This window comes from Eptesicus fuscus, chromosome 12 (genome assembly GCF_027574615.1).
Source record: "Eptesicus fuscus isolate TK198812 chromosome 12, DD_ASM_mEF_20220401, whole genome shotgun sequence".
In the NCBI taxonomy this organism is placed as follows: Eukaryota; Metazoa; Chordata; class Mammalia; order Chiroptera; family Vespertilionidae; genus Eptesicus; species Eptesicus fuscus.
The window spans coordinates 27649450-27675581 of NC_072484.1; the positions used below are offsets into that span (position 1 = coordinate 27649450).

Genomic DNA, 26132 nt, shown 5'->3' on the forward strand with positions numbered 1-26132 from the left:
GGAGAGGGTGCAGGCTGGGCTGCGGGGGGGACCCCCCCCCCCATACACGAATTTCATGCACCGGGCCTCTAATATTTAATATAAATAACTATCCTTTTGGCAACTGAAACTTGGTACATTTTCCCAAATGACCAAGTTGTATGGGATCTGCAACCTCAAAAGAAACATTTGTGTAAGTGAAAATGGCATGGTATAATTTAGTTCAGCCTAACTTATACTTGACTTGGGAAATCTGTAGCTTTATCTCTGTATTTGTGATTGCTGCATCCAGCTTCTCAGAAAAATATTTTTTTGGAACAAGATTACCCAACCTACTTTTTCACAATATCTTTGGTGGGTTGTAAATATGATTTTCTCTGCTTTCTAGTTGTAGAAATAGCATATGTAGTTAGGTGATTTATCCAAGGTCTTCACAGATGTGATGTGGGAAAAGGTAAATGCGATTGGAACAAATGTTGAATATAGTCTTGATGTTGGACATTCACCTTCTATGCAAATATTTCCCCACTTTTGGTTTGCTTTCATGACTCATTATGTAAAAGCAATTGTATAACTGCAGGGTGTGGATTATCAGCTGGTCTCTGCCTGCTGGGGAGGCAATTTAGACCCAAGATCGCAGCAACAGGTCCTGTGCAGTGACTAGGGCTATGATTTTAGGTGCCTTGAAGTTTAGTTAGTGATCCACCATCTAAAGCTCCTAAAAATATATAATCTAACCCAATAGCATCAGAGGAGAGATGGATGCTAAAGGCCTACAGAATGACCTACTCCCTGAGCATTGCTCCCCTGTGGCTGGACTGTGGTGAGCCTTGCTACTTAAGAGGCTGGGGTAGCATCAGCATCCTAGACCTGCTGAATCAAAATTTACACTTTAACAAATCCCCTCCTAAGGTAAAGATAACTTAAAATTTGAGAGGCATTGATCTAGGCCCTAGATTCTAGGGTATACCATAATTGTATTTGATTTCTGCAAATTATCCGATGACTCAGGATACCTCCTCTCCTACCCACTTCTCTCCTGTTCTCTCCTTCTCCTCCTCCGCCCTCTCTTCTTCTTCCCCTTCTTTTTTTATTTTTTAATATGATTTTATTGATTTCAGACAGAAGATGGGAGAGGGAAAGAGAGATAGAAACATCAATGATGAGAGAGAATCATTAATCAGCTGCCTCCTGCAAACCCCACACTGGGGTTTCAGCCCACAACCTGGGCATGTGCCCTGATGGGGAATCGAACCGTGATCTCTTGATTCATGGGTCAACACACTCAACGATATAATTGACATATACATTGTGTAAGTTTAAGGTGTTTAACATGTTGATTTGATACATTTATATATTACAAAATGATTACCACCAAAGCATTAGCTACCACCTCCACCACATCACATAATTACCATTTATTTCTTGTGGTGAAAACATTGAATAATTATTCTCTTGGTAGGGAAGTAGGTGGAGGAAAATGTATGGGGGATAAATGGTGATGAAAAAATACATACATATATACATACATATATATAAATAAATATTAAATGAATAAATATAAAATAAAATATTTCTTCTCTTAGCAACTTTATTTTTCTTGTTTGTTTGTTTATTAATCCTTACTCTAGGGTTTTTTTTCATTAATTTTTAGAGTAGAAGAGAGGGAGGGAGAAGAGAGAGAGAGAGAGAAGATTGATATGAGAGAGACACATCAATTGCTTGCCTCCTGAATGCACCGGACCAGGACAAGAGATGGAACCTGCAACCCAGGTACATGCCCTTGACCTGGAATGGAACCCTAGACCCTTGGTCCACCGGCTAGTGTTCTAACCACTAACCCACATTGCCAGGGCAAATTTCTTTTCTTTTTTTTTTCTTCTTTTTTTTTAAAGAAAAGTTTTTAAATGACATTTTCAACAGATATAAAACAACAAAAAACTTCCAGATACATTCTTTTCAGTTGTCTCAAAGGCTGTCTAGAAAAAGCCTTGAGTACACATGCTCCATCATCTGGATTTTTTTCCATCTTCAAAGATAAACCAAAGTATCCAAATTCCCTTATCTACTTGAAAATACTAGAGGGTATCCCCAGAAGATTTTAAAAAGCATACCTTAATGTATCATCAAAGCTAAGGTTAAATTTAAATGTATCACTATGCTATATACTATGTAAAAATATCACAAAGGTGCTCAAATTGAAAGGAAATTTTCTTCTGCTTCAGCAGTGACTCTGACAGGATCCAAAGAGGAGTTTACGCAGTCTCTTTTCTGGGTTTTAAGGAAACTTTACCCTTCTGGGTTAGCCTCTTAAGGCATTTACCATAAAGGGGCATAGGAAAGGGCATCTTAGCAACTTTCAGGTATAGAATACAGTATTATCAGCCATAATTGCCATGCTGTACATTAGATCCCCATGTACATTAGATCTTGTAACTGTTCGTACCCTTTGACCAATACCTCTCCATTTTCCCCACCCTCCAAGCCCTCATAACCACCACTCTAATATCTCTTTCTCTGAGATCAAGCACCTCTTACCCCTTAATAATTCAGGGCATATTTCCTAAGAACAAAGATCTTCTCTTATGTAATCACAATACAGATATCAAATTCATAAATTTAACACTGATATAATACTGTTATCTAATCTACAGTTCATATTCCACTTTCAGCATTTGTCTCACAATGTCCTTTCGAGAAATTTCTTTTCTGATACAGGATCCAGTCCAGGAGCATATGTTACATTCAACTGTCAGGTCTCTTTCGTCTCCTTTAATTAAAACATATTTTTTTCTTTGTCTTCCAACAACAAAGAAAAATGGAGTGACATTTTTTATTAAAGAGTATAGGTCAATGATTAATTTTTCATTCTTAGATTTACATTATATATTTCCCCCCTAATTTTTATCATGTTTTACTCTATAGTGTTTTTTAATGGGCTTACATTCTCAATTTTAATGTAGTCAAATTCATTAATATTTTCTCTGTTTTCTTTTTAAATAAAAATGCATCCTGCCTGGCTGGTGTGTCTCTGTGGCTGAATGTTGACCCATGAACCAGGAGGCCATGGTTCAATTCCCAGTCAGGGCACATGCCCAGGTTTTGGGCTACATCCCCAGTGAGGGGCATGCAGGAGGCAGCCGATCAATGATTCTCTCTCATCAATGATGTTTCTATCTCTCTCTTTCTCTCCCTTTAAAAAATATGTTCAGCCGAAACCGGTTTGGCTCAGTGGATAGTGCATCGGCCTGCGGACTCAAGGGTCCCAGGTTCGATTCCGGTCAAGGGCATGTACCTTGGTTGCGGGCACATCCCCAGTAGGGGGTGTGCAAGAGGCAGCTGATGGATGTTTCTCTCTCATCGATGTTTCTAACTCTCTATCCCTCTCTCTTCCTCTCTGTAAAAAATCAATAAAATATATATATTTTTAAAAATATGTTCAAATTCGAAAACCCATATCTGTGAATATGGCCTTATTTGGAAATAGGGCCTTTGCAGATGTACCCAAGATGAGGTCATTAGGGTGGTCACTAATCCAACATGACCGGTGTCCTTAGAAGAAGAGGAGAAGAAACACAGAGACAGACATGCACAGAGGGAGAACAATGTGAACACAGACACACAGAGAGAATGCTATGTGAGGACGGAGGCAGAGATTGGAGTGATGCATGTACAAGTCAAGGAATGCCAACGATGGTTGGCAACACCAGAAGCTAAGAGAGAGGCATGGAGCAGATTCTCTCCTGTGCCTTCAGAAAGAGCATGGCTCTGCTGGCACCTTGATTTTGCACTTCCGGTTTCAAGAACTATGACAGAATACATTCCTGTTATTTTAAGCCACCAAGTTTGTGGTACTCTGTTGCAGAACTCCTAGGAAACGAATACAGTATCCTGGCCAACGTTGCTGAGAGAAGCTGATTGGCTTCCCTCTGATCAGCCTCGCTTTGCTTCCCAGCCTTGTCATCCAGGAGTGGGGCAGTTGGACCTACATGTCTAATGCAGGAAAGCCTGCAGTCTAAGACCCACTGGAGTAAGGCCAGTGAGTGTGGCCAGTGGATTGAAGACACCGAGCGGAAGGAAGACTCACCTTCAGTTCCCCATTGGCTCGAGCCTGAGTTTCAGGGGGCACAATGAACTCTAATAAAAATGAACTCTCATTTCTTCAGCCATAATGAAGGAGTCTTGATATTTGATCATGGAAGAAATGGAAGCTTCTCATGGTTGAACATTGACCACTGAAATAATGTTGACCAATACTGCCATATGTTGGTCAAATATCTTAATTTCTCCGTGCCAGACATTCTTACAAGATATGGTTCCACAGGAGAAGGAACACTGTCTGGTTAATAAACTAGCAACTCCAAGGCACAAATATGCCAAACAAAATGGGCCATGCAGGAAAATTACTAATCTGAGCGTGCTCTCCCTCTCTGGAGCACTCCTGAGCCTTTCCCTCCCCCTTCTTCTGCCCCCACCCCAGGCGCATCACCTTTGCCTTTCTCTCTCCGAAGCTCCAAGGGCCCTTCTCTTGCTTCTGTAACTTGTTTCCTGGAGCCTACACAGCCCAGCTGGCTCACTTCTACTACCTCTGTAACTTTCTAAATAGACTTTCTCTTATAATTGGAAGAAGAAAAAAAGTATTAATCTGGGCTCTTTATGGCAATAACAGGCAGGATAGAGATTCAACAATAAAAACAAAACAGTGCACATCAGCACCCGAAGACCTTATGTGGGGTGTATTGTGTTTCCATAATCAGATTGAAAAAGCTGAAATGGAAAAAAATCTTTTTCTGGAGCTTTTTTCGCCATTCTTGGAATTCCTTCACATTCCAGCTGGGAAAATAGGCCTCGGGATTTGCGGAGCCAAGTTATGAATCATTCCCCCAAAATAAATAATAAAAGCTGAATTTGAGTCAGACAAGTACTAGTAAATCCATCAACTGTCAGTCTGGGAGCTGTGGCGTGCTGGTAAGCAGCCAGCAATCAGCTCTCCAAGAGGAAAGGCCCTGGTTTGCAATGTTTGCTCTATTTTGACTCCATGGCTAATTTCAAATCACCAACCTGAGGACAATGAACTTGAAGTTGGAAGATGTGCGCATCTGACACTCAAGTTAGCTTCTGCACGCTATTGCTTAGGAGTGTCTTAATAGTTGTGCTTGACATCTGTAGAGAACTTTAAAAATTTTGTTTATACCAGGTGTTTCACATAAGATCTCGTTCATACTTGACATTCTTTTCTAATCCTTACACTTGATGAGATAGATACTACCTATATTTTATAGACCATAAAGTTGAAAGCCTAAAAAAAATAATCTAATCTAATAATAGACAAATATGCAAATTGACCGCACCTACGCTACACCTAAACCACGCCCACCAGCCAAGCCACGCCCACCAACCAATCAGGACAAGTATGCAAATTGTCCCAACAAAGATGGCGGCTAATTTGCATATCAAGACAGTGTCCAAAGAAGCCAAGAGCTGCAAAGGGGAGTAAAGCTTTGAAGAAGCAAGCAAGCCAAGGGGGCAGGGGGAGGAGAAGGGAGGAGTGAAGTCAGGGCCGTGGGCGAAGGGAAACGAAGGCGGGCTGGAGGAGAAGGCGGGGCCGGCGACAAGGGTGGGGCAGAGGCGGGCCGGGGCCGAAGGGAAACACGGTCGGGCTGGAGAAGAAGGCGGGGCCGGGGCCGAAGGGAAACGCGGGCGGACTGGAGAAGGCCAGGCGGGCGGCAAGGGCGGGGCGGAGGCGGGGCCGGGGGCGGAGGGAAACGCGGGAGGGCCGGAGGAAAAGGCGAGGCGGGCGGCAAGGGAGGAACGGAGGCAGGGTAGAGTGCAGCAGGAAATCCCATTGCAGGAATTTTCCTGCAACGGGAAAGCTAGTCAGTTTATAAAGCCAGGTAGTGTAGCTGAACTAGGCAAGTTATTTAACTTGAATAGCTTTTGTTTCCTTTTTTGCAAAGTGGTTGGGAGGATTTAATAAGATAATGCACGAAAAATTCTCAGTACATTGCCTGGTATGCAGTTTTCTCCATTTCAAGTGCAATAGATATTCATGGTAGAACATTAGAAAGTACCAATATGCAAAAAAGAAAAAAAATTAAAATACTTCTGACTGCTAACAATCGGGGTGCAGCATTCTGGTTGTGGCTTAAATATGATTTATGAATGGCTGTCCAAGCACATGATATAATTTTTTTTAATAATGAAGCATTTGAGCAATTGTTGAAAGCACTTCTGTTTGGATCAGGATGAAAGCTTAGGTTGCATACCAATGTATGTAAATTACTTTTTAAAATAAATTAGAGCAGGAATAATATGTCATTGTCACTGGGGGTGCTGTGATAGTTCTCTCTGGAGTGGGTGTCCTAAGAAGGAATGCAGTCAAAGCCCAGGGCGTTTAATAACCATAATGGGACACGCACGGGGACACATGATACTAGTAAATTACACCTCTCACGAATGCTGCAAGAGAGACGGAGGGAGAACTGAGTTGGACAAATTCACGGTTAGACAGGGAGAGCTATTGTGTTTCCTGCAAACCCAGTCTGTTGTAAGAGCTCCCTGGAGCACTGTGTTGAGAAGGGCAATGGGGCCATTCTCTGGGGCAAGAGGCTGGGGGGTGGGGGAAACTCAGGCTCATAGAAACGACTGAGAACATGACCCAGACGGGCGATTTCCCCGGATTGCTACCCCAGAGCACGCTGCTAACTTTTCATCCCGGGTTCTAAGCCTGCTCTGCCTTCCACACGCCCACCCAGGTGTCCCGTCCAGGAGTCTTTCCTCCCGGAGGCTCCGCCTCAGAGCCACAGGCTGTCTCACAGAGGGGAGGGCCGTGAGCAATCTGACCCCCACACTGCTGGGGCGGGGGGGGGGGGGTTCTGGGAAGGGGCAGGGTCACTGCCACTGCCGGCAGGTGTCATGGAAGGCTTCGAGGGTCCGGAAGTCCCTCCATGTGGTGGGGAGGCCGTCTTGCAGACACAGCCCACAGCGCTGACTCGGCGCCTGGAACAACTTCTCAGCCAGGTCCTGAAGGACCCGATCGTGGCATCCAGCAGGTGGGGTGGAGCAGGGCAGTGGTGGCATGTCTTTCACCTTGTAGAACACTCGGTAGTTGGCTTTGGACCATATATCCAGCTTGCCATCTTCTGTGTAGACGTTTTCCTGGTACCCCTTTACTATTGTTCAATCAATGAACAGGCTCCGCCTGACGGCGATCGCTTTCAACACCTCGCCCAAGGTCACCAGGAGCACCGCTGAGTGCCAATGGGTCTGGAGACCTGGATGGACATTTCAGGAAAGACACTCCCATCTGGGTAGCAGGACGGTTCGAGGACTGTTGATGCAGAAGGCCGGATGCCAGACCTGCATGGCACTGCGACTTGTTGGACATGTGTACGCTTCAGGGAGCTGGCTGTAGAGAGGAGTTTTGTCCTGCCCAGGATGCAGCCTCAACAGGCCTCTGTGATGGAGAGGATGGCTCTCGGCTCGCCTAGCAAATTGCTCAGACGTTCCAGCTCGTTGAGGTCCCCGTTGGCCCAGCGCAGGTTGTCCTGGACGTGTGCGATGAAGGCCTTCTCCCGGCCCTCCAGCGTCCCCTTGCTGCGCATGCCCCCCTTCAGGCAGTCAACACACTGATGGCCTGGGAGAAGGCCTCCAGGTTCACCCCGACGCTCAGCCCATCTGTCCCAGACCCCGCCATAGTCCAGACCTTGGTGCTTGTCTTCTTGGAAGAAGTATTTCAATGAAGAGACAAAAGTGTAGAAAAGCAAGCAAGAATGTATTGACCACAGCAAAACACACTTAGGACAGTGGAACAAGGAAGGGAAGAGAAGAAGTAAGAGGAAAGCCGTGGCTGGGCTACTTTGGCTCACTGGGAAGTCTTAATTTGTCTGTCCTTGTGTGTGGTTGGCAAATGGCACTAATTGGATTTCTGCTATTTGTCCCCCTGAGTAGGGTGATTTAAGCTATTTACCCTCTGGTTGAGGAGGAGAAGCATAATACATTTACTGTTTTTTGTTTGTTTGTTTGTTTACTTTTTTAAAAAAAATTTGATTTCAGAGAGGAAGGGAGAGGGAGAGTGAGATAGAAACATCAATGATGAGAGAGAATCACTGATGGGCTGCCTCCTGCCCCCCTACTGGGGATCGAGCCCACAACCTGGGCACGTGCCCCTGCTGGAATCAAACCCAGGACACTTCAGTCCGAAGGCCGATGCTCTATCCACTGAGCCAAACCAGCTAGGGCAACCCATTTACTGTTAAGTGTTCTTGGCTTAAGGAAGATAGGATTTACTATGTAGCTGAAACTGCTGTTTAGTTTCCCTAATCCCCTTGTCCTGGAATTTTCCTAACTTCTTACTATCCTGTAGCAGATCTCTACCTGATTTTACTGAAATTTTTCAGTGGAAACAAAAAATGATACTTTTGTTTTAACATCTTCACATACTCTCATTCTTGTTTCCTCTGTACCAGAATCCTAAGTGTCATCATTCTGGGTTATTGGACTTTTCTTTTCCTCCTTTGGAAAATATTTTGATTACTTTTATTTTTTTTATGTCTTAGCATCTTTATGTATAGTCACATTAATTAATTTTATGGTAACCCTGATGAATCCCAAATGGTTTGGGTAATTCCCACTCTCTCTCCATGCCCCTTGGGTTGGAACTTACATTTTGCTCTTTTAGCAGGAAAATGCAATAAGGAATATAGCCATGGTATGTACTTATTCTCGTGAAAGGCAGACCAGGTTCCTTTTAACTCCACAGGACTAAGATAATTAAGAGTTTGTTCTGTTGTCCTGGAATCGAAACTGAGAGGACTATCTGGTCCAGATAGGAATATAAAATGTATGACTGGCAGTCAGAGAAAGACAAGTATCACATGATCTCATGTGGAATCTAATCCTATCTAATAAAGATGGAATATGCTAATTGACCATCACTCCATCACAAAGATGGCTGCACCCACAGCTGAGGCCAAGTTCCCATAAGGAGCCTTAATGAGCAATCAACAGGGACCTGAGGTTACGCCCTCCCCTGCCCTCGTGGGGCTTGTCAGGGGACCTCAAGGTGCGCTTCCCATCCTGGTGCTGGGCTAGGGGACCTCAGGCTGCTCCCCCCACCCCAGTGCCAGGCCGGGGGACCCCAGCCCGGCAGGGCTTGACAGGGGATCTCAGGCTGCGCCCCCCGCCCCACCACTGGGCCAAGGGACCTGAGGCTGTGCCCCTGCCTGGCTGAGCTTGACAGGGGACCTCAGGCTGTGCCCCCCACCCAGTGGGGCTTGACAGGGGACCTCAAGGTGCACCCTCAGTGCTGGGTCGGGGGAACTCAGGCCATGCCCCCCTCCCAACAGGGCTTGATGGGGGACCTCAGGCCTTGCCCCCCACCTGGCAGGGCTTGACGGGGGACCTCAAGGCACGCCCCCCGCCCTGGTCTAGGCTGGGGGACCTCAGGCCACACACCCCGTCCTGGCATCGGGCCAGGGGACCTGAGGCTATGCCCCCTGCCCAGCGGGGCTTGACAAGGGTGGGACTGGCTGGGTCTGGATCTAGCCCAATGTGGGGGGTGCCCTGCCAGGTCTGGGTCTCACACAATTTTGAGGCACATGTGGGTAGGCGGGGACTTGACTCTGGGTTCCGTGGTGCGCCCCAGACTCTGACAGGAGGAAGGTTTTCATATACATTTTACTACTTTTCTTTCATCTCTGACACTTCTATTATAGAGAAAGAGCAATATTAAATTATTTCCTCTAATTAATCCCCTTTTAATGTGCATGAATTTCGTGCACTGGGCCACTAGTTAACAAAATAAACAGATGAACAGAGAGGATCCAGACATGGAAGCATGGAACAGAGTGCGGAATATCAGAGGGAAGGTGGGTGAGGGTGGATAGGTGGGAGTTAATCAACCAAAGACCAATAAATATATCCTATATAATAAAACCCTAATATGCAAATCGACTGAACAGTGGAACTGGCGGAACGACCGGTTACTATGATGCACACTGACCACCATGGGGCAGTCGCCCAGCAATGGCGATCGGGGGCCGGGGCTGACCAGCAGGCAGCGCCAGGCTGCCAGCCAAGGCGGATGCCAGCAGGGGGCCCACCCAATTGCCCCACCCACTTGTCACTGCACTGATGGCCCTGATGGCCTAGGGACCCTACCCTATATATTGGGAACAGTCTCTTAGATTTAAAAATTAAAACCTGGCAAGGCTATTCTAACTCTGAAAAAAACCAGAATGATGCAGCAATGACATGCATGGACTCTGGCTTGCACATTTTGTGGTCAGCCCTGATTCTGACACTTATAACTGTGTGACAAAGCCAATTACTTAATTTCTCTCTGCTTCAGTTTTTCCATAAGATGGGGAAAATGGTACTACTGCTTCAGAAGGATCATATTATGTACTACTTTTTGTACTCAGGGCAAAAAAATGTAGCTGCCCATACAACAGCAAGATGCCTTTCACCTATATGAAAAGTGTGGTCACTGGTGCATGCAGCGTCCCGGATTGCGAGAGGGATGTTTGACTGCCAGTTTAGGCCCAACATCCCCCGAGGGGTCCCAGATTGCGAGAGGACACAGGCTAGGCTGAGGGCACCCTCCCCCGACCAGGCACGAATTTCATGCACTGGGCTTCTAGTATTATATATATATATATATATATATATAAATATATATAAATATATATACATATATATACATATATATATGTATGTATGTATATATATATATATATATATATATATATATATATATATATATATATGCATAACCCATGGACATGGACAATTAGGTGGTGAAAGGCTGGGGTGGGTGGCGGGCCCGGGCTGGAGGGAGTTAATGGGGGGAAAAAGGGGAGGGGACATATGTAATACTTTCAACAATAAAGATAAAAAATAATCCTATATAATAAAAGGATGATATGCAAATTGTCCCCTCGACCCAGAGTTTGACCAGGGGGCAGGGCCAGCCTGCCAACTGCCTGGAACCCCTCCTGCTGGCTGGCCCCTCCCCTGATGGGTCCCCCAAACCCCGATCAGGTGTGGGGCTGGCCCGCCAACCTCCCACATCCCCTCCCCCCAGCCAACCTGGCCCAATGGGCCCCGATCGGGGCAGGCCAGCAGGACCCCACCCATGCACAAATTCATGCACTGGGCCTCTAGTAATAAGTAAATAAATAAATAAATAAATAAATAAAAAATAAATAAATAAATAAAATGTATGACTAGGACAATGGATGAGTAACAGAGTGGTGGCGTCTGTGTTGGGTTAGCATGTGCATTCAAAATTAATTTTAGAAAAATCACTACGTGGGCCATATTTCCACCATTGTGGGTCAGATAGGTCATTTGACTAAATGTCATTGTTGATAACCAGAGCGGTACTCCTATAGGACAAGGTAATGTGGGTATAAGAGCAGGCCATGCAGTGGAACCCACTGCAACTGAACCCCTGCTTCTCCAATGGGTACATGCAGCATTGTTTATTATTAAATATTGATATCTAGAACCAACACTTAATACCTTTTCCTGAAATTTTCAGTGATTTCTATGAGCATGTTTATACTTGCTATGTGCCAGGTATTATGCTGAGATGCAAAGATTACTAATAATATATAGTCCTTGCTAATTAGGGCTTAATTACAGGAGGGAAAAATAGAGATATAACAGATAAAAGCAACAAAGTTTTAGTTCTCATTTTCATTTGATAGGTAAAGTAATAAAGGAATTAAAGGAATGGGGTGAGCGAGCAAGTCGACAGTAGATCGGGAAGCAGATTCATTGCCTCCAATTTCCTCATCTAAACCATCCACGTAATAAATACACTGCCATTGCCAAGAACCTCTGCCTTCCTGACTTCCGTCCCAGCTCTCTCTGGCCCACTGACAGCTTGGTGCGAGCAGCTGGGTTTTTGAGCCTGGTGTGTGGTAGCAGTGCTGTTAGCATTCTTTTGTTCAGAGTAAGGATATGTTCTGAAAAGAGCAGCTTAGTCTGCAGTCATCGATATTTTCACTAAAATGATACAATGGCAGCCAGTCAATTATTGAACAATTTGAGCAGTGAAGGGAATTCCCTTGGGGAATTCATATTAATGCAGAATGCACAAGACTGGAAGGCATTTAGAAAGAAAATAATAAGAGGGACAGACTAAAAAAAAAAAAAAGGCTCAGTTCAGTGTTTTCTTTTTGTTTTTATTAATCCCACTGAGGATATTTTTCCCACTGATTTTTAGAGAGAGTGGAAGAGAGAGAGAGAGAAACATCTATGTGAGAGAAACACATGGATTGGTTGCCGCCCCCACGTGCCCCAACCAGGGCTGGGGATGGAACCTGCAACCCAGGTACACATCCTTAACCAGGAATCAAACCCAAGACCCTTTGGTGCTCAGGCCAATGCTCTAACCACTTAGAAACACCAGCAAGGGCAGTGTTTTCTGATATAACTTTTGTTTCTTAGTTTTACACCCTCTGGACTCCTAAAGAGTCCATAGGACAGACACTCTTCAGATCTGCAATTACGTCAAATTGATAACGGGAATGGTGAGCTGAGGGTTTTTCCCAGGGTAGTGTCTCACAATGCCAAAGAATGAGCTCCGCAGAAGATGTAAGCAAAAGTGTAGGGAAATTATTACAAGCAGATTCAGACTCCCCTCACGGGGAGGGGAGCCCAATAATGGGCTGCCCTTTAAAGCCTTGTAGTCCAGGAGTAGATATTTGCTACAAGCCTGTTTCTATATCTATCCATGTCATCACCTGATTGATTCCCTCAGTTGTTCTTGCCCAGCAAAAGACTTGAACTTTCCCTGTTTCTTTTCTTTTCTTTCAGTTTTTTTTTTATTTCAAGAAAAACGATTTTAAATATAATAATGTTACATGCAATAAACCTTAATATTTCAAGAAAAATGATCTTATGTATAATAATGTTACATGCAATAAACATTAATATCTCAAGAAAAACTATTTTAAATACAATGTTACATGCAATAAACATTAATATTTCAAGAATAGAAGGGTTTTAAGTATAATAATATTACCAAAACTGTACTAACATAGTATGATATCACAAAAGTTATAGGAAATATGAAAAAATCTGCCAATAACAGGATTACTTCTATTGTATTCTAGTATATATATTTTTCCCCTCTGGCTCTATTTTTGTTCATCGGTTTATGTTGTTCATTATATTCCACCAATGAGTGAGATTATATGATATTTATCTTTCTCCAACTGGGTTATTTCACTTAGCATGATGCTTTTAAAGTCTATTTTGTCAGATATGAGTATTGTTACTCCAGCTTTTTTTTCTTTTCCATTTGCATGGAAGATTTTTTTTCCATCCCTTCACTTTCATCCTGTGTGTGTCTTTTGTTTTGAGGTGGGTCTCTTATAGACAGCATATAGTTGGGTCATGTTTTTGTATCCATTCAGCTACCCTACACCTTTTGATTGGAGCATTTAATCCATTTACATTTAGGGTTATTATTGAGAGGTACTTATTTATAGCCATTTTAATTCTGTATGGCTAGGTTTCTCTCTCTGTTTCTTCTTCTCTGCAATCCCTTACAGCAATCCCTTTAGCACTTCTTGTAATGCTGGCTTGGTGCTGATGAACTCCTTTAGCCTTTTTTCATCTGGGAAGCTCTTTATTAACTGTCTATTTTGAATGATAGCCTCGCTGGATGTAGTAATCTTGGCCTCAGTTCCTTGCTTTCCATTACCGTGAGTACTTCATGCCATTCCCTTCTGGCCTATAGAGTTTCTGATGAGAAATCAGGTGTCAGCCTTATGGGAACTCCTTTTTAGGTAATAGTTTTCTTTTCTCTTGCTGCCTTTAAAATTTTCTCTTTGTCTTTAATTTTTGGCATTTTAATTATGATGTGTCTAGGCGTGGGTCTGTTTGGGTTCTTCTTGTTTGGGGTTCTCTGTGCCTCCTGAACTTGTGTGACTTTTTCCTTTACTTCTACCATTATTTCTTCAAACACCTTCTCTATTCCTTTCTTCCTTTCTGCCTCTTCTGGCACACCTACTATTCTAATATTGTTATGTTTCACATTGTCCCACAGCTCCCTTAAGCTGTCCTCCTGTTTTTAATTGTTTTTTTCTTTTTGGTTCTCTAATTGAGTGATATTTTCAACTCTGTCTTCTAATTCACTGATTTGATCTTCAGCTTCCCCTAATCTGCTGTGTATTCCTTCCAATGTGTTCTTTATTTGTCTTATGCCATTCTTTATCTCAGACTGTTCTTTTTTCATAATTACTATATCTTTTTTTTCATACTGTTGAGCATTTTTAACATCATTACTCTGAACTCTATTTCAGATAAATTTCTTATCTCTGCTTCATTTCTCTCTTCTTCTGGAGAATTCGATAGTTCTTCCATGTGGGGGTTGTTTCTTTGTTTCCGCATTTTGGTTGTCTATTTGGGTTTGTGACTATGTTTTAGGTAGATCCTCTATACCTCTCAATCTCTAGTGCAAGACAGTGTTAAAGGCTGTTTCTGTCTAATTGAATCAGGCAAAGACTCAAAGCCTCTGTCTACAGACTAATAGGATTCCGACTTGAATTGCCCCCAAGTAATCATCCTCAGGTGTGGTGAGAGTTTTTTCAACAGGGTGGGGCAGTTGCTCCTGCCTAGAGGCTAATTGTTACTTTTACTCTCTTAAGTGGCCTCAGGGCAAGGTGTTTTCCAATAGGGTGTGTTGACTGTCTTTCCCCCAGGCAAGGCAGATATCTATGAGGGAAAGATGTCCTCCACTATGTGAGGAAATGACTCAGCCCAGGAAACTTGGGGTGTCTGCCTTCTGAGCTTTATCCCCCGAGTCCCCAGTCTTGGGTTCTCTTCTCACAGCTCCAGTCCACTTCAACCTCCCTCTGCCAGAGCACAAGGTGGGTGTCTCCACAGGGAATTTTTGTGCATTGGCCCTTTAAGAGTATGCCCAAACTTTCAGCTGCCACTCCCTGGCAGAGAGCACCCCACTGCTTTTCACAGCTAGATGTTATGTGGGTACCCTCCTCAGTTTGGTGCTCTCTGCTGGGGAAATCTAAAGGATAACTGTAGGTTAATTATCTACCTATGCAATTAGTTTGTCATAATTCAGTGAATTAAGATGGCTATTACCTTATTTCACCCATTCTAAGGTCTTCCTTTTATAATTTTAACCTGTAAAATCACTGGTGGCCAGGCAGCTGTCCTGACATACTTGTCATCCCCTGGGCTTACTTGAATGTGACTGTTTTTCCTGCTGGCATGACTAAGGACTATAATCCCTGGGTGTCTCAGTGTACAAACCATTTGAGGACCCTTTGAAGATGGAGGAGGAGTACTGGCTATTGTCTATAGAGCTTCATTGATATCTTCTCTTGGGATCAAAAATAGTAATGTCATGAAAACTTGCCCAATGGGAATCATTGGCTTGGAGAAACTCCCAGGGATATTACTTGAGCACTTAAAATATGCTAATATTTTATCATTAATGTTATTGGATAATATTATTTAGAAAAACAAGAACATTGCAATATTATCCAGGGTTGAACTATCAATGTGAAGAAGTTTGAGGAATACCTAAGCAAATTATTTCACTTGTATTTTCTTTCGTACTAGTATGCATGCATAACAATATTTATGCCCCATAGGTGTAAAAGAATACTTTTAGTAAGTAAAGTGAAACATTCTAAGTTGTAAGAAAGTGTTATGGCATAGTTTAAAGGGCAGCACTTTTTTTAAATTTTAGTATTGTCTCATTGTAGACTTCTTAGATTTGATGAAACTGGTAGTTCCTTCATAGAACTGAGGTTTGGTGAAGGCCTGGGAGGGATGTAAGCATTAGGGAGCAGCAGGTACTGTGTTAGGTGCTGGTGCCTTCTCAAACTTCACCTGAAATATAAACATATGGTATTTAAATTCCCATGGTGCTGGTGAAGAAAAAGATCATTTTCACCCTGCCATTTGAATATTTTCCTCTCCAGACTTTTTGACCCTATGATGCATTTGAGAGCTTGGAAAGCAATACACCAGAAAAGCTGCAGCCAATTTGAAATTAGTTTAAAGGCTCACATTTGAGGCACCTAAACAGCTTTGGAAATCATCAATTTCCTTGGTTTCCTCCATATAGGATTAATTTTTATATGAAAGAAAAATCAATTGCAAATAACTATAACTATTATGTCACCTACATGAAGAATAAGTAGTGCATACTGTAATTTGGGAAATTACATAGACCAGTGATGGGCAACCTTTTGAGCTTGGTGTGTCAAACTTCGCCAAAAAACTGAGCATAACTCGGGTGGTGTGTCACTTTGAGGAAAAAACTAACTCCAAGACTCTAGTCGCAAATGTTTCATCCTCAGGAGCAGCAAATGTTTCATCCTCGGCATGCGGTCGCGTGTCATCAGAAATGGCTACGTGTGTCAGTGCTGACACGCGTGTCATAGGTTCGCCATCACTGACATAGACTAATGAAGAAGAAATGAAAGGTATGGGTTTGTTAACTTAAAAACATTTGAACTTGTAAAGAATTTTTGTGAGTTTATTTGAGCCAAACTGTCGACAATTGCTGGGAAGCAGAATCTCAATGTATTGAGATAATGCTCCAGAGAATGGCAGTTTTTCACCTTGTTTTATGCATTACAGTCAAAGGAGGAGACATAAGTGGGTCACATGAAATCCACTGGTGATAGATTAAGGAGGTGGAAGAAAGCAAAGTGGGGGGAACATCTGGGATTGGATAAAAAGTAAAATGATAGACATATGCTTATTTTATTTAGATGGGTACTGGATAGTTAACAGTCAACAAGTAATGTGATAACAATAACAATGACTACCCACTATAAACTGTTTTTAGTTAAAGTTTTAATTTCAGACCATCCTTTGTGGTTACTTTAGATCTTTGAGTTTGCAAGACTGCCATGCAGGCCTTCCCTGAGCTTGTCAGTTTAGCAGATTATACCTTTGAGGAGCAGAACTGCTAGTGAGGTAAATGAAACACACAAAATTGATAGTGTTTTGAGTCTGACAGTAGAGCAATTGTGGAATATTTCAGGAGAATACTTATAATATTTTCAAGAAATGATCAAGAGATAAGTACAAACAATCAGCCTTTTTTTTATCCAAGTCATACTGAATATTACTGGGAGAAGAATCAACCCAAAACAGAGCTGGTGGCATCCTTCAAATATGTATAATACTTCTGTCATTACAGTAGGATTTAGGGAAGGAGCATGGATTAGGTCCATCAACTTGACCTATGCACATTAGGCAAGTAATTGTTTGACTAAATGGTGATTACAGGAAAATAAAGATCTGTAATAAACATTTAAAGGAAGCAAACTTGTATGAAAGAAATTCATCATTGTAGTATGACTAACAGCAGAGTAATAAAATAAACTCCAAGCTATTAGGAAATGTGCAACAGCAGACTTTAACAGATAATGGTACATAATTAGGAGGAAATTTTAATTCTTTAAGAAATGTGAGCCCTGACCGGTTTGGCTCAGTGGATAGAGCGTCGGCCTGCGGACTGAAGGGTCCCAGGTTCAATTCCCGGTCAAGGGCATGTACCTTGGTTGCAGGCACATACACAGTGGGGAGTGTGCAGGAGGCAGCTGATCGATGTTTCTCTCTCATTGATGTTTCTAGCTCTCTATCCCTCTCCCTTCCTCTCTGTAAAAAATTAATAAAAAATATATTTAAGAAAAAGAAAAAAAAAAGAAATGTGAGACCTCTGGTTCCAGAGGTCCTCAATGTTGTTTTTGTATCTTGAACCCCTCCTTGAATCTGGTGAAGAACATGAACACTGTCTCAGAATAATTCTTGCATGAGTACAAAATAAAACATATAGGATCATGGGAGTCAACTGTAAAAAAAAAAAAAAAAGAAATGTGGAATTAAAATAAGTGTCATCAAAAAACCATTGCATTGGCCCTAGCTGGTTTGGCTCAGAGGACAGAGTGTTCACCTGCAGACCAAAGGGTCCTGGGTTCAATTCCGATCAAGGGCACGTATCTCGGTTGCAGTCTTCTCCTTGGTTCAGTCCCTGGTCAGGGCTGAGTGCAGAAGGCAACATAATCAATGTGTTTCTCTGTCTTTTCCTCTCTCTAAAAATCAATGGAAAAATATCCTCAGGTGAGGATTAAAAAAACACACACAAGCCCTAGCCAGTTTGGCTCAGTGGATAGAATGTCGGCCTGTAGACTGAAGGGTCCCAGGTTCAATTCCAGTCAAGGGCAGATGCCCAGGTTGCAGGCTCCATCCCCAGTAGAGGGTGTGCAGGAGGCAGCGATCAATGATTCCCTCTCATCATTGATGTTTCTATCTCTCTCCCTCTCCCCTTCCTCTCTGAAATAAAAATTTAAAAAACCTATATAATGAAGAGGTGATATGCAAATTGACCATCACTCCAACACACAAGATGGCCGCACCCATGTGGACACAAGATGGCCACCACAAGATGGCCAGCAGGGAAGGGCAGTTGTGGGCAATCAGGCCAGCAGGGAAGGGCAGTTGTGGGCAATCAGACCAGCAGGGGAGGGTAGTTGGGAGAGACCAGGCCTGCAGGGGAGGGCAGTTGGGGGGGACCAGGCCTGCAGGGAAGGGCAGTTGGCGGGGACCAGGCCGGCAGGGGAAGGCAGTTGGGGGGGACCAGGCCTGCAGGGGAGGGCAGTTGGGAGGGACCAGGCCTGCAGGGGAGGGCAGTTGGGGGGGGGGGACCAGGCCTGCAGGGAAGGACAGTTAGGGTGACCAGGCCGGCAGGGGAGGGCAGTTAGGGGCAATCGGGCCTGCAGGGGAGCAGTTAGGTGTCAATTAGGCTGGCAGGGGATTGGTTAGGGGGTGATCAGGCTGACAGGCAGAAGTGGTTAGGGGCAATCAGGCAGGCAGGCAGGCGAGTGGTTGGGAGCCAGCAGTCCTGGGTTGTGAGAGGGATCCCAGATTGGAGAGGTGCAGGCTGGGCTGAGGGACACCGCCCCCCCTCCCATGCACGAATTTCATGCACCGGGCCTCTAGTGTATTACACACACACACACACACACACACACACACACAAGCCATTGCATCATATGCCTATAGCAAAGACGGCACTTAATAATTATTTATTAACTGAATGAATGACATCATCAGAAATGTCCAGGGATTTAATTCAAGCTCAGATATCAAATGTGGTCATGAACTAGAAGCTGTCTAAAGCTAAAGCTCATCTAAACCAAACACCTCAGTAGGCTCATTCCAACCAATTTACAACTCAAGCTCTCTCTCTTATGCGTCCTTCAATATTCCCTACAAAAGTGGTTCTTTTTAATTTTCAGTATGTCACTGATTTCAGGAATCTGTTAACATAGCTTTTATGTTAATGGTTAGCCAGAGATTAAATTTGATGCTGGAAAGGTAAGTTAAGTTAGGTACCTAGCAAATGCTGATCAATTGTCCTGAGACCATCAAAGGAGAGAAAAAAACTTTGTTTTGTGTTTTGGTGGGGCCGATTTTTTTTTTTTTTTTCAAATAAGTAAACGACTACATCTTTGGCAGAGGATCTTTCTAGCTTTCAGAAAAGTTCCTTTAAAGTTTAATTTGCCTAAAATAACCTGGGGATCTTGTTATGCAGATTTGATTGGGCAGGTCTGTGATGGTCCTGAGACTTGCAGTTTTGACCGCTCCCAAACGATGCCGCTGGCTTTACACCCTACTTTGCTTTGCCAAAGCTATAAATTCTCAACTGCCTTAAGTCACCTAACCCTCGCTTTCAACTTTAAAATGTGGTCCAAATGTGCTTGCTTTGCAAGAGAAAATTTCCAGAAAACATCTGGCCTGCTAATTTTCTTCACCTTCGAACGGGGGGAAAAATGCAGTTCAGATGTACATCTCCAGTCTCCACACTTGGTGATCTTAGGCTCTGGGACCCAGGAACGCGTCTATGGTCAAGGGCTAGGTCTCCTCTGTGTCGCTGCGCGCTGCGGCTCCGGGTCGGCAGAAAACTCGGACCGCGGGAGCCCGGGGATGCCCGGCGACCCCTGCCGCTGACGCCACTCCTTTCCAGGAACCCAAAGCCCGCCCCACCCCGCGCGGCCGCCGATTGGCCGGGAGGGCGCCGGGCGTGACGCAAGGCCCCGCCCCGCCGCCCGTCCGGCTCCGCCCCGCGGGGTGGCCTGGCGGTTTGGTCTGGAGCAGCTGAAACCGGTTTGAGCGCAGCCGCTTTCTGCAGCCGGGCGACGCCGCGGGCCACCTTGGGGAGCGCTGGCGAGGCGCGGACGCCCGGAGCCCGGCAGCTCGGCCCGCGGCACTCGCTCTCGGGCGCGGCGGCAGCGGCGGCGGGGACCCGCGGACGCGGACCCGGCAGGTGAGACGGGCAGCCGGGTGGGCCGGGAGCTCGGTGCGGGGGCCTGGGCGGCCACTCACGTGGCAGCCGAGCTGTCAGGGCGGCCCGGCCCGGGGACACGGCGGGGCGGGGGGGGACGCCGGGACCGGCGGCGGGGTCGAGGGGTGGGCTGTGTCCCCCGGCCCGGGCCGGGCACTGCCTGCCGGGGAAACACCGGCCTGGACGTTCCCTTCGGTAAGTCGGTGGGCAGCATCTTGATTCGACTTTTATTGTTTGCTGCCACGTTTCCGCTGGGCTGTCTGCCTAGCGCTTAGTTCCTCTCTGGAAAAAAATTGTGAAGTCTTTTCGATAAACCGGAATGCAGAGAGCGTAGGACCCCCGGGAGCAGACGAAGGGCCAAGTTAAGGAACCAAGACACCAAAATGCAGCTGCAGTACCCTCACCCACCGCGGGCCCCTGCCCACCACCGCTCTCTTCATCCACCCCGAAGTCACGGCGTTTTGACAACCGCGCATTTTCTGAAATTGCCTCACCACGAGGTCTAGGCCACGCTTGGATACGCCAGTTATTCCAAGAAACCAGAGTGCCTTACTCTCCTAGGAAAAGGTTCCAGGAATAGGTAGACTGCAGTGCCCTCGATGCAGTTTTGAGACAGCAGCTCTTTCTCGCCAAAGCTCTGCTTTCTCCAAAGCTCTGCTTTCTCCAACGCTCCTCAGTTTGCCTTGATGAGATCTGGGAGAAAGCCCTCATCCATTCGGTGCCTCGCCAGCCCCCCCTGCTACCCCACTGCCCCGATCCAAAGGAAGCCTGCCCTGAATTCAGTCATGACTTGGAGAGCATTCTTTCACCTTGAGGCAGCTGTTGAGTCTGATGTAGCACCAACACAGGGGAACTGATGGCATCAGGCAGGATGTTTGGACCTGATGATGTTGGTGTGTTTTTTTTTTCTTCCTTTTTTTTTTTTTTTATGATGTCTTCTTTATACTCGTCTTTCACGGTCCCCGTTTTCCTCCCCAGCTCCTACCCTCTACTCCTCCCCTTCATGTTTCTCCATCTTGCTACATTTCTGACAGTTGTGACTTAGCTAAAAAGCAAACACAAGTTATCAGTACTTTTTCCAACTCCTAATGTGCTGGCTACAAATAACGCAATATAAACAGGGCAAAACTGCACAAGGTCCTATCTGTTTTTGATTTGGAGAGCCCTGGCCGGGTAGCTCAGTTGGTTACACGTGATCCCCAGTCAGGACACATTCAAGAAGCAACCAATAAGGGCATAAGTAAGTGGGACAACAAATTGATGTTTGATTCTTTCTCTCTCTAAAAAAAATTTTTTCAAGTTAATTTTAAAAAGGACTAGGGCGAACCAGTATTCTAGACAAAATAAGACTTAGAAAAGTTGGACTCAAAGAATTAATGGCCACAAAATAAATCTCACAGTGGCAAAGTGAGTAAAATTTTATGTACAAAAAGCAGATTGATGAATCAAATCTTTGTTTATAACTTAACCAGGAAAAATATATGAAATACATATAAAAAGGAAAATGTTTGGAAAGACTTTACTGCGTTGTTTAGAAAGTGATTAAGGAATTAACTTGGCTTAGTGAAATCCAGAAATCCTTTCTTAATAAAAATCTCTTCATGTCTGCATACATTTTACTAAAGCATTGGCTCAAAGTATCCTGTGGTCAGAGTAGTGGGATCATAATGGTGCTCCACCGAATGAATAGAAATTAACTCAGGAAAATGTAGGCATTTCATATAGTCCTTTCTGACAGCCAGTTATGATACCCAAAGCTGTTGGTGTCTAGGAAAGAGCAAAGAGAATCAGAAACAGCTTTTTCTTTGAAAAAAAAAAAATTGGGGGAAAGGAAAAACAGTGAGAGATGTTCTTTTTGGCCAGAGAAACATGTTTTAGCTAAAAATATGTCTTTAATTTAGCTCTAAGTTAAAATGTTCTTATACCTTGGTTTGCCTAAATCTCCTTTTTGTCCCCTAAGCTGGTAAACTAGTAAGGTCACATATTGGAATAGTTTCTTTGACTAAAAGAAGAGAGTAACATTTATTTTGCTAGGTAGTGTAAACTCAGAAATATTTTAAAATGTAAGTTGCAATGTCATTTTGCTAGTTGCTTGAGCCTTTAAAAAATATTAAAGTAGTGTTAAATGCTACTCAAAATCTCAGGTAAGAATGCTGTTTAATATTTATCTAAAAGCACGAAATGGAGGTTATATTTAAAAACCAAAACCTTGTCAGGAAGCACAGTCTATAAAAGAATGATAGGTGAGTTGATTAAATGATATATAAAATTACATACATAGTCAGCTCATGTATGTAGCATTTTTCATCTTATTTTATGTATATTTGGAAGACCTCCCCCTGTTGAAGGTTTTTGTTTTGTTTTTGATGAAGAGGAAGTGTTATTGGGTGTGTAAATTTTGTGTTTTCACCACAGAACAGTATTTTACTTAGTCACCACTGTTTTCGTGATAGCTGGTGCTTGGGTGCTTCAATCCTGCACCAGAATTTTGGCTTCTGTCCACGATCAAGTAAACTGCTGCAGCAGCAGTTCTCCCGGCTTTTATTGGTATGGAATTAAACTGGGGGAGATGGGGTGGAAATTAAACTTTTGGCAATGTAAGTGGAAGATGATGCTTTGTTGACATTTGGGGAAGTTTTGTGGCGTTACCTTTGTGCTTTTATAGTACGTTTACTGCAGCTGTGTCCACCCAAGTTACTATAGTCACTCTTACAAACAACCTTAAGAATAAGAGACTCAATTTTAATGACCAATTGATTTCCCTTTTATTAAATTAAATTTAGATAATTTTCTCATTTAATGCAGTAGAAATTTAGAGATAATTTTGTATCAGTTGTTAAATTTAATGCATGGGAATAATTACATCTGATTTCCCTAAAATTGGTTAAAATAGTATTCACCTATTAGTTGATCAATTTTGAATAACTGTGTACTATAATCATGTGGATAAGACTCTTCTTAGTTAAGAACTGTGGTAGTAAACACTGGGTGAAAGTATGTTATTGGTTGAGGTTGAGGTTGTTTATTCAGTTTTGCTGGATAATGGAGCTTTTGCTATGTCTCAAAATTAATTCAATAACATAAAATTTGAGCTTTTTTGCTAGCCTTAAGGTTTCTTTTTGATATAAATTTAAATGGAAGATTGCAATGCTTCAATAAACCATTTTATTAATTAGAAAAGGAAATATTTGTACTCAGTTTATATACTCAGATTCATATCAGATGTCATTTTAAAAGAGAACTTTTTTTAAAAAATATATTTTATTGATTTTTTACAGAGAGGAAGAGAGAGGGATAGAGAGTTAGAAACATCGATCAGCTGCCTCTTGCACACCCCCTGCTGGGGATGTGCCCGCAACCAAGGTACATGCCCTTGATCGGAATCGAACCTGGGACCCTTGAGTCCGCAGGCCAACGCTTTACCCACTGAGCCAAACCGGTTTCGGCTAAAAGAGAACTTTTTAATATATATGTTTTTAAATATATTTTCTTGATTTCAGAGAGGAAAGGAGAGGGAGAGAGAGATAGTAACATCAATGATGAGAGAACCATTGATTGGCTGCCTCCTGCACGCCCCCTACTAGGGATTGAGCCCACAACCCTAGCATTTGCTCTTGACCCAAATTGAACCAGGGGCCCTTCAGTCCGCAGGCTGATACTCTCTATCCACTGAGCCAAACCAGCTAGGGCAAAAGAGAACTTAAGATTTTGGATAATAATAGGTTATTTGAAGGGGTTAACAATCAAGGTATTTTTAGATTGAGGATATTCTTCAGCAGTGCTAGAACTGGATGTATGTGCTTTAAATAGATCATGTTTACTCTTAGAAAGTACTAGTAGATTAGGGCCCTGGGAGTGCGCAGGAGGCAACCAGTTGATGTGTTTCTCTCACATCGATGTTTCTCTCTGTCTTTCCTTCTCTCTCTCTCTCTAAAAAATAAAATAAAAAAATCACTGGAAATATCCTCGGGTAAAGATTAACAACAACAACAAAAAAAGAAAGTAGATTAGATATTTTAGAAACTATTTTGATCAAGGACAGATTTTTCTCCAGTGCAGAGTCTTGGGTTTTCTAAATGAAGTGGTCAAGTTGCTAAATAGGGAAGTCTTTATACAAGTATAACATGAAACCACATTGACTGATGGTCCTGTTTATATATATTCAACATTTATATTTTATGATTTATGTAAATGGGATGATATATAGTTTATAGCTAACATTGAGCCTGGACTCTTTAAAAATTTTTTTTGGAAAATTTATTTATTGATTTTTTTTTTAAGAGAGAGAGACGCGTTTGTTATTCTGCCCCGGCCAGCGGGGTCTTCTAACGGGGATACCGAGGCGGCGCACCTAAGAGAATGAGAGACAGACAAGGGACGAAAAGAATGGAGGCAAGACAAAGGGGTTTCTGATCAAGCCTCAAAATTTTATTTTTTACAGCGTTCTTTATATGTGATTTCTAGAAGGGTGGATGCCTAGGAGGGGTGGGGGCTGACCTAGATAATCGGCTAAAGTCATAACTATAGATAAAGGGTGTGGCAGTTGAAGGCCGGCTACAGAAGAAATGCTTTGTCCTCAGGCAAGAGGAAGTGGGCCTAGTTTCAGTAACTTACTGAAGGTCAGAGTTAATCCTTTGACCAACTCTTGGCTCCTGACATTATTCCACTTATTTATATAGCATTCATTGGTTGATTCTTATATGTGCCCTGACTGGAGATCGAACCTGCAATCCTGCTACTTTAGGACATTGTTCCAACAAACTTAAGCCATACAACCAGGGTGAGCCTCCCCTCTTAATCCCCATAGCTGCCCCCTGTGGATACAAATTAGAGATCAGGTTTCTCAATTTCAGCCTTGTTGATATTTGGAGTTGGACAGTTATGTGTGGAGAGCTGTTCGGTGTGCATTCTATGGTGTTTAGCAGCTCTCCTGGCCTCTACCCACTAGATGCCAGGAACATCTCCCCGGATTGATTGTGGTAACCATAAATGTCTCTTGACATTTGGAGGGTGATGAAAAAAGTGAAGAGATTAAGTACAAATTGGTATTCACAAAACAGTCACAGGGACAGCATAGGGAATGTAGTCAATTGTGATAACTATATATGGTGACAGGCAGGTACTAGACTTATCAATCAGAGGGATTACTTCATAAGTTATATTAATGTCTAGTGGTTACTAGACTGTACACCTGAAATATAATACTGAATGTTGGCTGTAATTGAAAAATTTAAAAATAAGCTGTATATTCACTTCATAAAAATTAAAAAAAAAAATGCCTCCAGTAAGAATCACTACTATAGATCTATATCACACTGCCTTGTCTTAGAAGTGTGGTAGCAGTATTTATTAAATGACTATTGCAGTGTAGTGCTTGTGTTCACAGGGAGCCAAGGGGAAAGAGAAGAATGAATGACTATGAAAAGTTCTTTAGGACTTAGGTATATGCCCTGACTGGGAATCGAACCTGCAATCTTGTAGTGTATGGGACAACACTCCAACCAACTGAGCCACCCAGCCAAGGCATGTTCTTTCTATATTTAAATTCTATAACCTTCTTGAGAATTGACATTGTATATTTAAAAAGAAACCTATTTCCTATCATCCCTCAGGTACTTAAATTAGAGGATGGCCTAAGCCTCCACTCAAGCTACAAAGTTTCAATTATAGAAGGTAAACAAATTCAAACAAAATGGCGGCAGAATGGAGCTTGAGAGAGCAGGCCAGGTTGCCGCCGGCAACAGAGGAAGCAAAGCTTTCCACACACCCTGGCCGGGCCGCTTAAGGCAACAAAGTTTCAATTATA

General features: G+C 43.3%; 1 protein-coding gene and 2 pseudogenes across 3 annotated transcripts in view; 1 reads left to right on the forward strand and 2 right to left on the reverse strand.

Moving 5' to 3' along the window:
* Window positions 1–2202: 2202 nt before the first annotated feature.
* LOC114231468 (small nucleolar RNA SNORA26) lies at window positions 2203–2315 on the reverse strand (annotated as a pseudogene).
* Window positions 2316–6870: 4555 nt separating this feature from the next.
* On the reverse strand, window positions 6871–7583 carry LOC103285850 (mediator of RNA polymerase II transcription subunit 27-like; annotated as a pseudogene).
* Window positions 7584–20120: 12537 nt separating this feature from the next.
* GPCPD1 (glycerophosphocholine phosphodiesterase 1) overlaps window positions 20121–26132 on the forward strand; it is a 62588-nt gene continuing 56576 nt past the window's right edge. The window contains exons 1-2 of one of the 3 annotated variants that reach the window (XM_054724491.1): window positions 20268–20308; window positions 21004–21219. The gene's annotated coding sequence lies outside the window, so the exon portion shown is untranslated. Of the gene's footprint in view, window positions 20309–21003; window positions 21220–26132 lie in introns of all 3 variants that reach the window. The other 2 variants (XM_054724490.1, XM_054724492.1) reach the window with 2 other exon arrangements.